Source organism: Camelus dromedarius, chromosome 16 (genome assembly GCF_036321535.1).
Source record: "Camelus dromedarius isolate mCamDro1 chromosome 16, mCamDro1.pat, whole genome shotgun sequence".
Classification (NCBI taxonomy): domain Eukaryota; kingdom Metazoa; phylum Chordata; class Mammalia; order Artiodactyla; family Camelidae; genus Camelus; species Camelus dromedarius.
Window position 1 is genome coordinate 47,142,310 of NC_087451.1, and position 12,973 is coordinate 47,155,282.

At 38.5% G+C, this 12,973-nt stretch overlaps 1 protein-coding gene across 3 annotated transcripts in view; it reads left to right on the top strand.

The window, feature by feature from the left end:
• The window catches only part of SSH2 (slingshot protein phosphatase 2), a 215,607-nt gene that overhangs the window by 68,455 nt on the left and 134,179 nt on the right, over positions 1 to 12,973 (top strand). The window lies entirely within an intron of this gene.

Genomic DNA, 12,973 nt, shown 5'->3' on the forward strand with positions numbered 1-12,973 from the left:
TTTAGTATGTTATCTAAAAACACTAATGCCCACAGATGAGATTATTAAAATATTTAGTATTCATTGCTATTGTAGTTCAGTATTAAGCCACAAGACTAGAAGTAAACAGCAGTGTTTCCTGGTTTACTGTACAGGAACTAAATCTGCTTTTAGGGCTATGGCCTCTGACCAAATTATAGTTGCCTTGTTTCATATTATGTAGCAGGAAAAAGTCTATAATGACAGGTGTTTAAAACTCAGACACTGTGTAAACATTCTAGCCTTACCCATGACAGTTCCTCTTATGTGGCAGGACAAGGATGGCATCTCCCTAACCAGGCCTTTCCATCTGAAAATAGAAAAGCCAGACAGGTAGGAGGAAATGGTTTAAGGACAGATTGAACAAAACCCTGATTTGCAGCATGTAGTATCAGTATGGAAGCCTTGAAATTAATAGAGCCTTTGGCAGATAACCACCACAGAGGGTGCCTGTAGTCTGTAAAGTGAGAGTATGATACAGGCAGCAGTGAGCTCTGTGGACATGAACATCCTCTTTGAGCCATGCCTCTGAGACAATGCCATTTGTTCGTGCCACAAAAAACATCCTCTTCCTCCCCACCCTGACCCCCAGTCCTGGACTTCAAAGGCAGATATATAAAATTTTTTCACTGGAATTTTAGGGGACATTTTGCTTTAAAAATATGTATGGATGTATAAATTATTGTAATCTTCAATATCTATCAGACTCTCCAGCCTGTGTGAGGGCAACATATTCTCATGGGCAGAGCACACTAGTGATCTATTATTTTAACCTTTCAGTGCTTTAATTTTTCTGCCTGTAAAATGGAAATAATTTTTTTCTTCTCTTACTTTTCCTTGATTGTGCACATAGGAAAATTTGGTTCATAAAATATTTGTCAGGAATTTTGGCTGAGAGTAATGGAAACTGGCTTAAATAGAAAAATAAAGGTTATTTGTTGTTGAAAATAAAGGTTATTTGTTGTTTCATGTAACAGCCAATCAGAGGGTGCCATCCCCCTGCCCGTGGTTGGCTTAAGAATGAGCATGTGTCCAGTTCAGAATAGTGAAATGAGAGAGCTAGCAGGGGATGGGCAGAGTTGGGGAGGAGGCTACTGAGAGTTTCCCTTGTACTTAAGACATACAGGGGAAGAGCTGTTTTCTTCAGCTGACCGTTGTTGGGTTTATATGTAATGGACCTTGAATGTGGCAGTGATCTTGGGACCACGTTAGCCTGAGAGCAATGCTGACGCAATCAGGACGGCAGAGCAGAAAGATGCAGAAAACTGCATTGCTGATAAAGTTCATCTACTGAATTAATCAAGATGATACTTTTATTTATTGTTTAAGCCATTTTGGGGTGGATTTTTTTCCCCCAGAGCTATTACTTGAGACTGAAAAACACCCTGAGTAGTAAGTAGAGATATTGCGGGTTCCTCGGACAGAAAAGAAGCTTTTAGGGGGCTACTGGACCTAGTATAGTGTCTTGCACATAGTTGAAGATCAGTAAATATTTGTTAGATAAATATGATTGTCTTTGTTTCTACCTATAATTGAAGCACTGAAAGGTAAAACACCTTTCTTCTCCTTCTCTAACAATTAAATACAAAAGCCGTCAGATGGATATCTTCAGGTGGGCACTAAGGCCCAGTGTGGGTGGGATATTGGAACCCACGTGGAGTGAAGAGGGCATCAACATGAAGGGGCAGCACAGTGTGGGGTGACAGAACCTGAGGAATGTGAGGAAAGCTAATACAGAGAGACGCTGGCCAAATGCAAGGTGTCAGATCCCGAGTGGGTTGTGAAAGGTACCTTAGAATATTCTGGACACTTTACTGTAATTTTGCAATCATACATGTTCAAAATACGCCTCTATTTCATTTTTTAATAAAAATGTCACAAATTAACATTGCTAATGCCCCTTTTTGAAATATGAAACTGTTGTTTAATATATCACATGAAACTCCTTGAAGGCACGTCTGTTTGATTAGAGCAACTTCACCTTCCCAACTAGTCAGCTTATTTTCTATAATGCAGAAATTTTATTAATTATAATCTGCATTTCACCTGTATAGAAAATATTTTTCATTTTAGTTTTCAGTGGAGTAGAACTAAACTATTTAATTTTCCCACAATGATACCATGGCACTTTTAAAAAGTTTCAAAGGAAACCTGATAGAAATTGTCCTTTGAGGGAAAAATATCAGTCTCACTGATCTCCCAAACTCTTTGATTTTGTAAGCAGAAATCTCAGCTCACCGTTAATATCAACACAACAGCATAATATGGTTGCAATAACTTTGCAGATGGGATTAGGTAGTCAAGATTAGCCCTTTTTATTAGCAATAAATATTTCTGACCTAGGTCCCACTGTGATCTTCAGGCAGAATTAGAGCCAGGTTCATTTTTCCAAAGCCAAGAGCTATATACTGTACATTAAATGTTCTTTTATGAGAATGAGGACTGGAGGAACTTAGGATCAGAAGAGAGGTAAGTAAAAGAGTACCTGGCTCATATGAGGTCTTTCTTCAATGACTGTATGATACCATTTTAACAAAAGTTTTTCGTATCTAGAAATATATACCACTTAAAATTTGCTTGATTTAATGAAGTTGAGGAAGTACAGCACTTGATGTTAACTAATTGCCATGAGAGGTGACTGAGCTGGTAGGTTGCATATCACTGGAGATACTGAAGTGGCAGGGTAGTGTACAAGGAGGTGGCAACATTTTTGAAGTCAGAGGGCAAGATGCATTGAATGAGAGGACTTCGGTGATTATGGTTCTCTGATTATGTTAAGTTGGCCTTTGCCCTTACTTAGCTACAAATTTGACCCAGGTTATTATTTAGCTCTTGTTTCCAGGCTCTTATCAGCATGAATTCCAAGGTTTATTAGATGTAACACATTTAGATATTCTTTTGGTTGGCTGGTTAGTTTTGCTTTGGTTTTTTTAAGTCCTTTTTGCTATACAGTGGATCAGAATCTTCCCCCTCCATAGTTTTTCATTATTTTGAAGTCCAGTTTACTTATTTTTCCTTTCCTTACCTAGGAATATTTTTTTCATAATTTGTTTGCTCCAATGACTCACTCATTCAATAAACACTTATAGAGTATCTATTAAGTGCTTTACTCTTAATAAATTAGGATAAGATGTGATTACATGTAATTATAACTTAAGGAAGAAGATAAATATGAGAAGAAAGAACAGGACTTTTTGGAAAGGAGAGCTGATAACCAGTTGAGGGAGATCAGAGACTTTAGGATTTTGCATGATCTTTCTTCCTAAGAAGCAGGAACCAACGGCTTTATTAAAGAGAGTCAAAGCAAAAATGTGTTTTTGTCTGAGACATTTCCCTGGGACGTGGTGCTAAGAATAATTTGAAATGGTTTAGAATTCTGAATGGACTCTTTCAGACACTTGTGGATGGTAAAGGAGAAGACAAAAATGGAAGCGTCTGGAGTTCTCATGCTTGATCGTTCCCCTAAGTAGCAAAAGGAAAAATTGCTGCACACTCCAAGGACCCCCGGGAAGAGAGAGGCAGCAAGGGGCTGAGTTTAATCTAATCTGAATTTCATAAGAATTGAAATCTTTTAAAAATTTTCTTGCTGGCTTTCCAATAGGCTTCTTTATAATTTAAAATCTAAAGTCTACATTAATGGGCTCTTGTTGATGTAGTCTCCAGGGCAACACTCATATCAGAAATTCAGTGGAAATGTTTTATTTAAATTTGTTTCATTCAGTAAATCAATGATGAGGAATTAAAGGAAGCCTTGAGGAATAACTTCTAGAGGGAGTTAGGATTTTCACTGCAGACAGCACAGTAGCTGGGACCTGAGGCTTGCTGTCAGTGCGTATGTGTGATAGACACCAGTGGTACTATTTTATTTTCCAGCTATTGGTAGTTGTAGTTTTACTTTTGCTTATGTGATTGTTTGATTGCTTCCTTTATCAGGCTGAAGCAGGGACTGGATCTGTTTTACCCCCAACACCTAGCACAGTGCCTGGAGACTGGAGGGACTTAAGAGCTAGTTCTCAAATAAATGGGAATATAAGTTTGAAGGATCATGTCCCGTCTTTCTGTGTAGATTCATTCTGAAGAATATGAGTATTAAGAGTCATTTGGAATAGATTTTGCTTTTCTCACACAAGATTTTTAAAGTGAAATATGGAACAAAAGTTGAGTACTTACAACTTGTATACCCTTTGGTTTACATTTATTTTGCCTCTTTACATTATTCACAAAACTATTATTGTCATTGATCTTTATTTTAATCAATGTGAGGGCAAAAACTATGTCTTTTTAGTTTGCCCAACCACCTGGTATGAAAATGTCATGGGACTCAGTCATGTAAAATAGACTGTTTTCTAAAAGTAGACTTGCTTTACTTCACTAGAGAAGTGCTTTTTTAATATTTCTTATATTTTACTTATGTGAAACTGTTTTAAACTCTTGACTTACATAGGCCAAGAAAAAAGTATTTATGAACCCAGCATTGATTAATTATTAAGTTACCTATGCAATGTAATTGCTCCAAAGGCTGAGGACAGACCTGAATATATTACGTAGCTTTCATAATTGTCCCAGGTAATAGTCTATTAATGATGGCTTACTTCCCCTGGGATTGTGTATACTGAGTGTTCAATTCTGTGACTTCCCAAAGGTATGAGAATTGGAAATTATCACTTTATAAAAAGTCAGTTCCATGGTACAATCTCTGGAAGCTCTTGAGACTGACAGTGACTATGCACATATGTTCATATCATACACACAGATAGAATTATAAGCCACTATTGATTTTCTTCAGAGCTTAGTTTTTCTTTTTGTTGGTCTCTTAGGTCTTGTAGAAAACATAGCATGAAAGCATTTTGTGTGCCATCTCAATTCACTTGAATAGTTGGAGAGGTCTTTAAAAATAATCTACAGCATACTTTATAGCTACTATTTTATTCTACATAGTTTCAGTTGATTCTATTTAAGTTACATGAAGTAGCAGAGTGTAATGTTCATTTTACCAACACTTACTTAGTAGCCTTGGTTGTTCTTTTCATGGGGTGTTCAAGGCATTGTTTATCAAGAAAGTTTGGTTTTAGGAAATCAGGCAAGTAATAAATATTTCCTGGTAGTTGCTCAGAGGAGTTTACTGATCAGGGTATTGTCTGAGGAACGCCTTTTCATGTCTTACCTTTGCTTCCAGGAATTGCATTTTTATGGAATTACTGGTCCCTTTTATTGGTTCTGTGAATTTATGCATACAATTAACTCCTTAATGGGACTGTACTGGTTTCTCAAGAAGAAACATTTAACTAATGATAATGAGGACAGATGTTTTCAAAGTAAAGCTTGTTTACCGTAGAACCTGTAAATAGGGGAGCAGGCTTCCCAGCAGGTATTGTATGCTCATCTTGCCTTTGATTGTTTACCTTTTCCCCTCCTTTTTCTTCCCTAGTTCTGTTCAGTTTTGGAGGGTGGGATCTAGATCAAAGAGTATATTACTAACAGATTACATAGGATAATTAGGAAAATAATATGACTATAGCATTATAGGCTTCCTGTAGTTGCCTTGTTTGACAGGTTCTAATGACCTTCAGCATCACTGATGAGGTGTATTCTGAACTCCCTGAGAATGGCAGAAGAAAAAGACTGAATTGAGAATTGGTTATAAAAGTTTCTTCTGTCTTATTTTTTTTAGGGGGGTAGGTAATTAGGTTTATTTGTTTACTTATTTTTAGAAAAGGTACTGGGGATTGAACCCAGGACCTCGTACATGCTACACATGTGCTCTAGGGCTTGACCTATATCCTCCCCCAGTTTATTCTGTCTTAGACTGCTAATTGGGGAGGCAGTGGCAGGGAAAATGCTTCAATATTTTACCAAAATTTAGAGTATAAATATTTTCTAAAGTTATCTCAAATATAAAAGTCAAAGAAGACCAACAAGAGAACTTCTTGAGGTTTGTGCAAAATGGAAGCGAAAGGTAGATAGGAAGGAACCTTAGGGAAGTTAAAGGGAGGGTGGAGGAGAAAATGAGGAAGGTATATGGAAAATAGTTAATAAAAAACAATAAATACTTAAAAGAAGGAGTAACTGAGAAGCTTCTGATGTTAATCTATAGATAATCTATACATTGAAAATATATGATGCTGCTTTTCAACAAGTTGGAGAGGAATTCGGTGACTGAGTACTTCTCTCTCAAAGATTTTATCTTTCTCTTAAGCAGTATTTTGTATTCATGCAGTCTTAGTTAGACTTACATTAGTGGGGGAGGTGCTATCCTGTTATGTTAGAGTTGGTGTGTTGTCAAGGTTAATGGGAACTGTGAGTGTAATTAAAATCTTCCTGCATTAAGTTGCCAGTTAATTTTTTTCTCTGTCATTTATTTCCATTAATAAAGTAAAGCAAGGAGTGTTTTAACTGTGGAAGACAATTTATAACTTCATATTTTTTTCCTTCATTTCAGTACCTATGTTTCACTTCAAGTAAGCTTGGAGGCTTTGGGTTTGTTTGTTTAACCCAAACTTTTGGATCAACTTTTTCTGACCTTTTGTTTTTCAGTCTTTTGTTTATGGAAGCCAAATAAAGTTAGGTGGCATACCTGTAGATCTATGGATTAGATCAAGGAGTCAAAAGCATCTGATCTTCCCTTCATATTTATTAACCTACCATATCCCCCAGAATTTAACTTCTATCTTAATTTTTTAATATTAAGCCCAGGCCTAACATTAAAGTTACATACAGCGGTCCTCTGCAGCAGTCCTTTGCAGTGGTCCTCGAACCTTTCCACCAGAAGTTTCTTTAATAGCAGAGGAGCGTGAATAGGGAACCCCTGGCAGTCTGGGTATATAAAATTTAAAGGAGCTTATTACAAGGCTGAAATGTATTTGAATTCTTCTGGTTTGGTTTAAATTTCATGCAAATGTTTATATATCTGTATCTGTTACTATAAAATATTACTTTGCATCAAGTAAAATTGATGCTTTGAGAATATGCCTCAGCCTTAAGATGCATCAAGGAAGGCCTCTGGAGAAAGGAACATCTAAGCTATAATTTGAAGGATGAGTAGAAGTCGGCAAGCAAAGGGGGAATGAAGTGTATCCCAGACAGACGAAAGAGTATAGCAAAGTCTAAGAGACAAGATGGCCTGGCTTGTTGGAAATACTGCAGAAATTTTAGTATAGCAAAATTCACCTGCAGTTGAAATACCTACTATCTGGAACTAAGTGTTTTGTCATTTTCCAGGGGAAAGAAAATGCTTGTGATACTGCTATTGGTCAGCAGTGGAAGAAAGCTACTTCCAGCTAATGGCAGAAGGTCAACCGACTAAACAGAATTGCCCTTGCACCTTTAAGGATAGACATTGTGTAAGAGAGCAAAACAGAAGAAGTGTTTATAGTACTTTGCAGATCTATCTTAGCATCTAACAGTGTGATGGAATTCTCAACCCTTTTATTGAGATGTCAATATTCATGCTGTGTCCTAGTTAGTGAGACCTGAGGACTCACAGCAACACCCCTACCTGACAGCTCTTTAGCCTGCTGAGACAAATGCACATATAAGAACCACTGTCTGGTGGCCTCACCTTGCTCTGACTTTAAAGGGATATGAATCCTTAAGACCAAGCACCTCCACAGTTGACCAAAAGGAGAACCTAGATTGAAATCGTGGTCCAGATAGTAGACACATTGTTAGGCAATGACTTGAATGGTGCTTAGGATGTGCTGGGATGGGTGGGGAAGACTGAGATAAATTAGCCAGTGATGAGTGCTGCTGTTGGCATTCCAGGTATGTTTGTCATGTATAAGCCCGTGTGCCTGTCAGGTAGGCCAGATTCCCAAAGTATGACTTTTCCAGTGGTCCATTTTGCAATTAAAACACGTTTGATACCACAGAAAGCTATTCTGTGAAAGATTTATCTGCTAACTAAAGGCTCTGTCCGAGGCTGAAGGCACTGAATAGTGGTCTTTAAGCAATGTTTGATATTTACTCTTGGTATTTTCTGCAGATGCAGTTTCTCCAGTTCCACTGCAGTGTAAGCTTTGACTTGTCTGCCCTCTAGTGGAGATCTGTGGTTAAATTAACCAGTGTCTTCTGACTAGGAAAAAAATACCTAATTTTTCTCAATTGGCTTGCCAAATTTTAGCTTCTATTTCCTTAAAGAATTTTTTATTACCAACAAAGCCACGTATTTATAATTTTATTCTGTTTTATAAAATGCTGATAAATACCCTCCCTGGCTTCCCTCTAGGATCAGATCTAGACCCCTGTTCTCTGCAACTTACATTTGTAGCTTACCTCAGGCAAACCCTGGGTTTCAACTCAACTGGTCAGTTCACCGCCACCTCAGTGTGTCAGACGTATTCCTGCTGTTCTTTCCTTTTGCTGCTGTCTCAAATGCTCTGACAGTCTCCGTGTCTCTTCAGATCTTCCTCTTCCTTCAAATTGGACTCAAAGCTTTCTTGTTCCGTGAACACTGTACCCACAGTGATAGCTCACTTCTGAACTCCGGCGAAGTGTACTTCCTGTGCCATACATGTATACTGTATTTGTTGGATCATTTATATCCAAATATAACAGTCATATCTCTTTGGGCAGATAAACTCCTTGAGCATGGTTCTGTCTTGTATTTCTCTGTGTCCCTGGTGGACTCCAGGAACTCTTAATGAATATGTTGATTATTTATTTGCCATTCAAAGATATCCAGTGTTCTGACTCCTTTCCCCTGTTGATGGCTGAAAAGCTAATTGTCTAGCTTCAAATATAAATATTAACAAAATAGCAACGCATCTCCCCCTAGTCAGAACTGACAGCAGTACATCCCATGTCTTAAATATTCTATTTTCTTTTTGGTCAGAACCATTGACTCCTTAGTTTGAAAATGACTGGAAATCTGAAAACAATCATGCTGTTAGTTTAGTAATATTTGGTAAGTAATCAGAGTTGCTTCATTACCCTTCTGCATGTGTTCTTTGACCTTATTTCTGAATAATGTTTCAACTTATAACTTTGGTTGATAAATATCCTCATTCTTTACATCCATGAACAATCCAAAGGTTTGATATTAAAATGCTCTTAATTAAACAGGTGTTACTTAGCCTTCCCTAGATGTTACTAGTGCCTTTTACAGTTTAAATTCCTTGTGGAGGAGTGATAATCATGTGAAGCAGAGGACCGATAATAAAACCAATAGCCAGGCTAAGTATAGCTAGCAGAACACACAAACAAGAGAACAGATTACACAGGGACTGTCTCCAAGTTGAAGCTAAGATCAGAGTCAAGAGTTTTAAACCAAAGTTAAGAGAACAGAAAAGATGTTGCTATAGGTAGATGTGATATTCAAAATATTTAGCGACTAGTATAGCACAGCTGTCAGCCAGCTTCTCAGATACAATAAGCAGGAGCAAGACCTGGAGGTCCTCTGCTGTGCCAAACATTAACCTGACTGTGGCTGGATCATGAAACATTCAGAGGGGCTCTAGGAAGCCACCATTTACCATTCGGTGTTTCAATGTGTAAATAATTAGTACCATTGTATCATTATGTCCTGGCTGAACATAAGACTGGCCAAATGTCTATATTGAGGGTTCAGGCTACCATGAAGGAAGCGGACTAAGTGTAGGGTCTTCAGAGAATGGAATGTGGAATTCCACTTTAGTAGAAGGAAACAGATTCTTGACAGGGAGATAAAGAAAAGGTCTTAGGCCCCAGCAGTGTACCTGGAGTATCCCTTTAATGCAAGAGGAGCAGTTTGTTCTCGTAGAAAGTATATTCTACCTTACCAGACAGAATCCTGCCTCTGCTGTTTACTCTTAAGTTATTTTCAGCAAATTATCTCACTTCTATGAGGCAGTTTCTTCATCTGAAAAAGAAGTCTCAATCATACCTATGCTGCATTTATCCTAGGTTGGTTCAAATGAAATAATAGTCATGGAAAGACTTTAAATTATGGAGTGGCACAGAGGCAGAGTCTCATTATCTTATGATGAATGCTGCTTGCTCTCCACCCCATGTTTAAGCACTCGTCTCAGATTGACAAACCAAGGCTATGACCAGTACTTTAATGGAGACGAGGCACGTGGTATATCGAGGTAGCCTAAGGTGTAGTTCTAATTTTGCTACTTACTGGTTACAATACCTATGCAATGCTTATTAAGTCATCTAATGTCTGCTGGGCATCTTCTGTATGACTGTGGCTTTGCAAGCATAGTCCTGCCCTTACAGAGCTTACAGTCTAGGAAGGGAGACTATAGATCTTTCTGGAGAGCTGAGTTCCTATCATCACTGATCCCCCTGGTACCTAGCACAGCTACCTTGAGGGAGTAGTAGCTATGTGTACCCTGGGCTTTTTGATGTTTTTCCAAATCATTAAGACAAATGTCTTCAATCTTAACTGCTTTTCGGTTATCAAAAGCTTTTTAAATGTACAGATCCTTGGGCCTCACACCTCATGGTGTGTTGGTAAATGTTTAAATACCTGTTCTTTGGGTAGGGGCTGCTTTGTAGCATTTGCTGATTTACCTGATAAATACTCCTACCAAGACCAATTTCAAGCTACCAATGTGAATCTCCCAAGGTTCTTAAAAATCTAATAGTTGGCTCCAGCACACCACTGGCTTCACTTCAGAGCTGAAGAGTAAAATTCTGTAGGCATGAGGCCTGGAGATTTTTGTTATTAAAAAAGTTCCTAGTGGAGCCAGAGTTAAGAACCAACACCTGTGAAGTTTCCATAGTGCATGCCTGTCAGGTGTGACAGGTTCAGAACATGATAAGACTTGTTGCTTTTTAAAACCAAAGGAGTTGTATCTCTGTGATAGAAAAGACAGTATAGCAACTCTGAAATTATGGCAAGTGGGTGGGTTAAGTTGCATATATTAAATAAAAAAATTTTAAGTGGAATAAGGATTGTAGACTAAAGCCATCCAGTGACAGCTCCACACCCAGAGCTCAGGTTTTCTGGTGGGCCGTGACTGCTCAGATACCTCTTAAACTAACTGTTGACCAAGGACTCAGTGTTCTTCAATAGCAAAGTTCTTTCAGTCAAATTCTAATCAAGCCGGCTTTCTCATCACTGAGGAAGTATCTCATTAACCATTCCAACTGTGACTTATACATACTTGTATATGAAAGGAGCTTAAAGGAAATACTTGAGAAAGAGTAAGTATCTCACAGAGGTTTTCTATTGCTTGAAATCTTGGGCAAGAAAGTTTATTTAGGTCTCCTTAAACTCTGTCAAAATGAGAGCATGGTGTGGCTTTGATTTCAGTCGTAAGTGTTGCACTGTTTTCTGGCTTCCTTATTTTCACTTTAATGCATCTTATATCTCTCTAAAATATGGCTAGATTGAATCTTTGTTTTGGTTCCTAATCCTAGCAAATACTACATGTCTCTAGACTTTAAAACAAAGTCAGATAAAATATTGGGATCCCTGATTTGACGGGGTCTGAACCTTTTACAAACCGGCTTCTCAGATGGTATGAGTGCCCAGGTTATTGACTCTGGTCCTGGACAGTAGTGTGTGTCTGTACTGCCACACTTGCAGGTCCTTTTTGATCTTAAGCCTCCCAAATGGGAAGATACTTCCTCATAGACACCATCCTGGAAAATTATCCCTATGGCCTTCAGTCCATCTTGTACTGACATAATAATCAACTTCTTTATTCTCCTGGATATCTTTATGGCCCTCATCTTTAGAAGTTCTACTTCATAAACTTTCTTTAACTGCTTTTTTCTTGTTCTGTTCATTTTGTCCACATATTTATTAGCTGGTCACCAGGGTTGGTAGGATTGATTAAAGATGGCTGCAAATTCTTTGCCGTTTCTCCCACCAAGAGGATCTAACACCCCTCCCCTTAAATCTGGGCTGGGCTTCTTTAGTACACCAACTGAGCACAGCAGAAGTGATGCTGTGTCAAATCTGAGCCTAGCTCTTTGGAGTTCTCAGCCACCATGCAAAACGACCAACCCTGAGGCCATAATGGACTTTGAGAAGGCCCAAGCCATAGACACTGTAGTTGACATTTCCAGTTGAGCCCCGCTTTCCGGTGCTCCAGGATAAGACATCAGACATGTGAGCAAAGCTGCTTGGACCCTCAGTACTGGCCTATCTTCTAGCGAAATACCACCTGAGTAGCACTGAGTGACCCCTAGCAATGCCATGTGGAGCAGAAGAATCAGCTAGCTAAATACTGCTTGAATTTCTGACCCATGAAATCATGAAATGTAATAAATGAGTAGTTTGTTACGAAGCAGTGGATAACCCAAACAGCTGGTTCCATCCCCATCTTCTTTGTCTCTTGTTTCTAGGAGAGAATCTAAACCTTCTCTTATTAGTAGCCAAGTGGCAAAATGGTGCCTTCACTTTCTCCTCAAGCCTGTGTTCACATTTGCTTCTTCCAAAAGCCAGAAGCAGGGCTTTTCCAATTTCCTACTCTTAGAAAGACTACAAGATTACTTTTTCCAGTCTAACAGATACCCCTAGTTTATTTCCAGAGGCAGAAGTGACTGATGGGTAATTTGAAGTCCAGTTCATGGATAATCCACAACCATTTTTTGTGACATAGGACTGATATCGTAATATTTCTACCCTTATGGACTCAACATCAATATTACTTGATAACCTTAACCCCCAACACCTGTACCTTTGCTCCAGGAATCTACAGCTGCTCACCATTCCCCAAACATAGCAGACTCTTAAAACTTTCTGTTCCTCTCACCAGCCCTTCTGCCTCAAATACTCTTCCTCCTATTTTCCATCTGACATAAACCCACTAATTCAAACCCAGCCTGAAAATTAACTTCTGTGAAGCACTTCCAAGCCCCAGTTAGTCACTTCCTCCTCTGTTGTTTCTGTAGCATTTTGTATATCTTCTGCTGTAAGGCAAATGACGTATAATTTTTGACTTAGGGAACTCTCTCCCCCAATACAATGTGAACTGTCCAAGGATAAGGGCAGTTTTGCTTAATTTTAATCCCTGGTGCC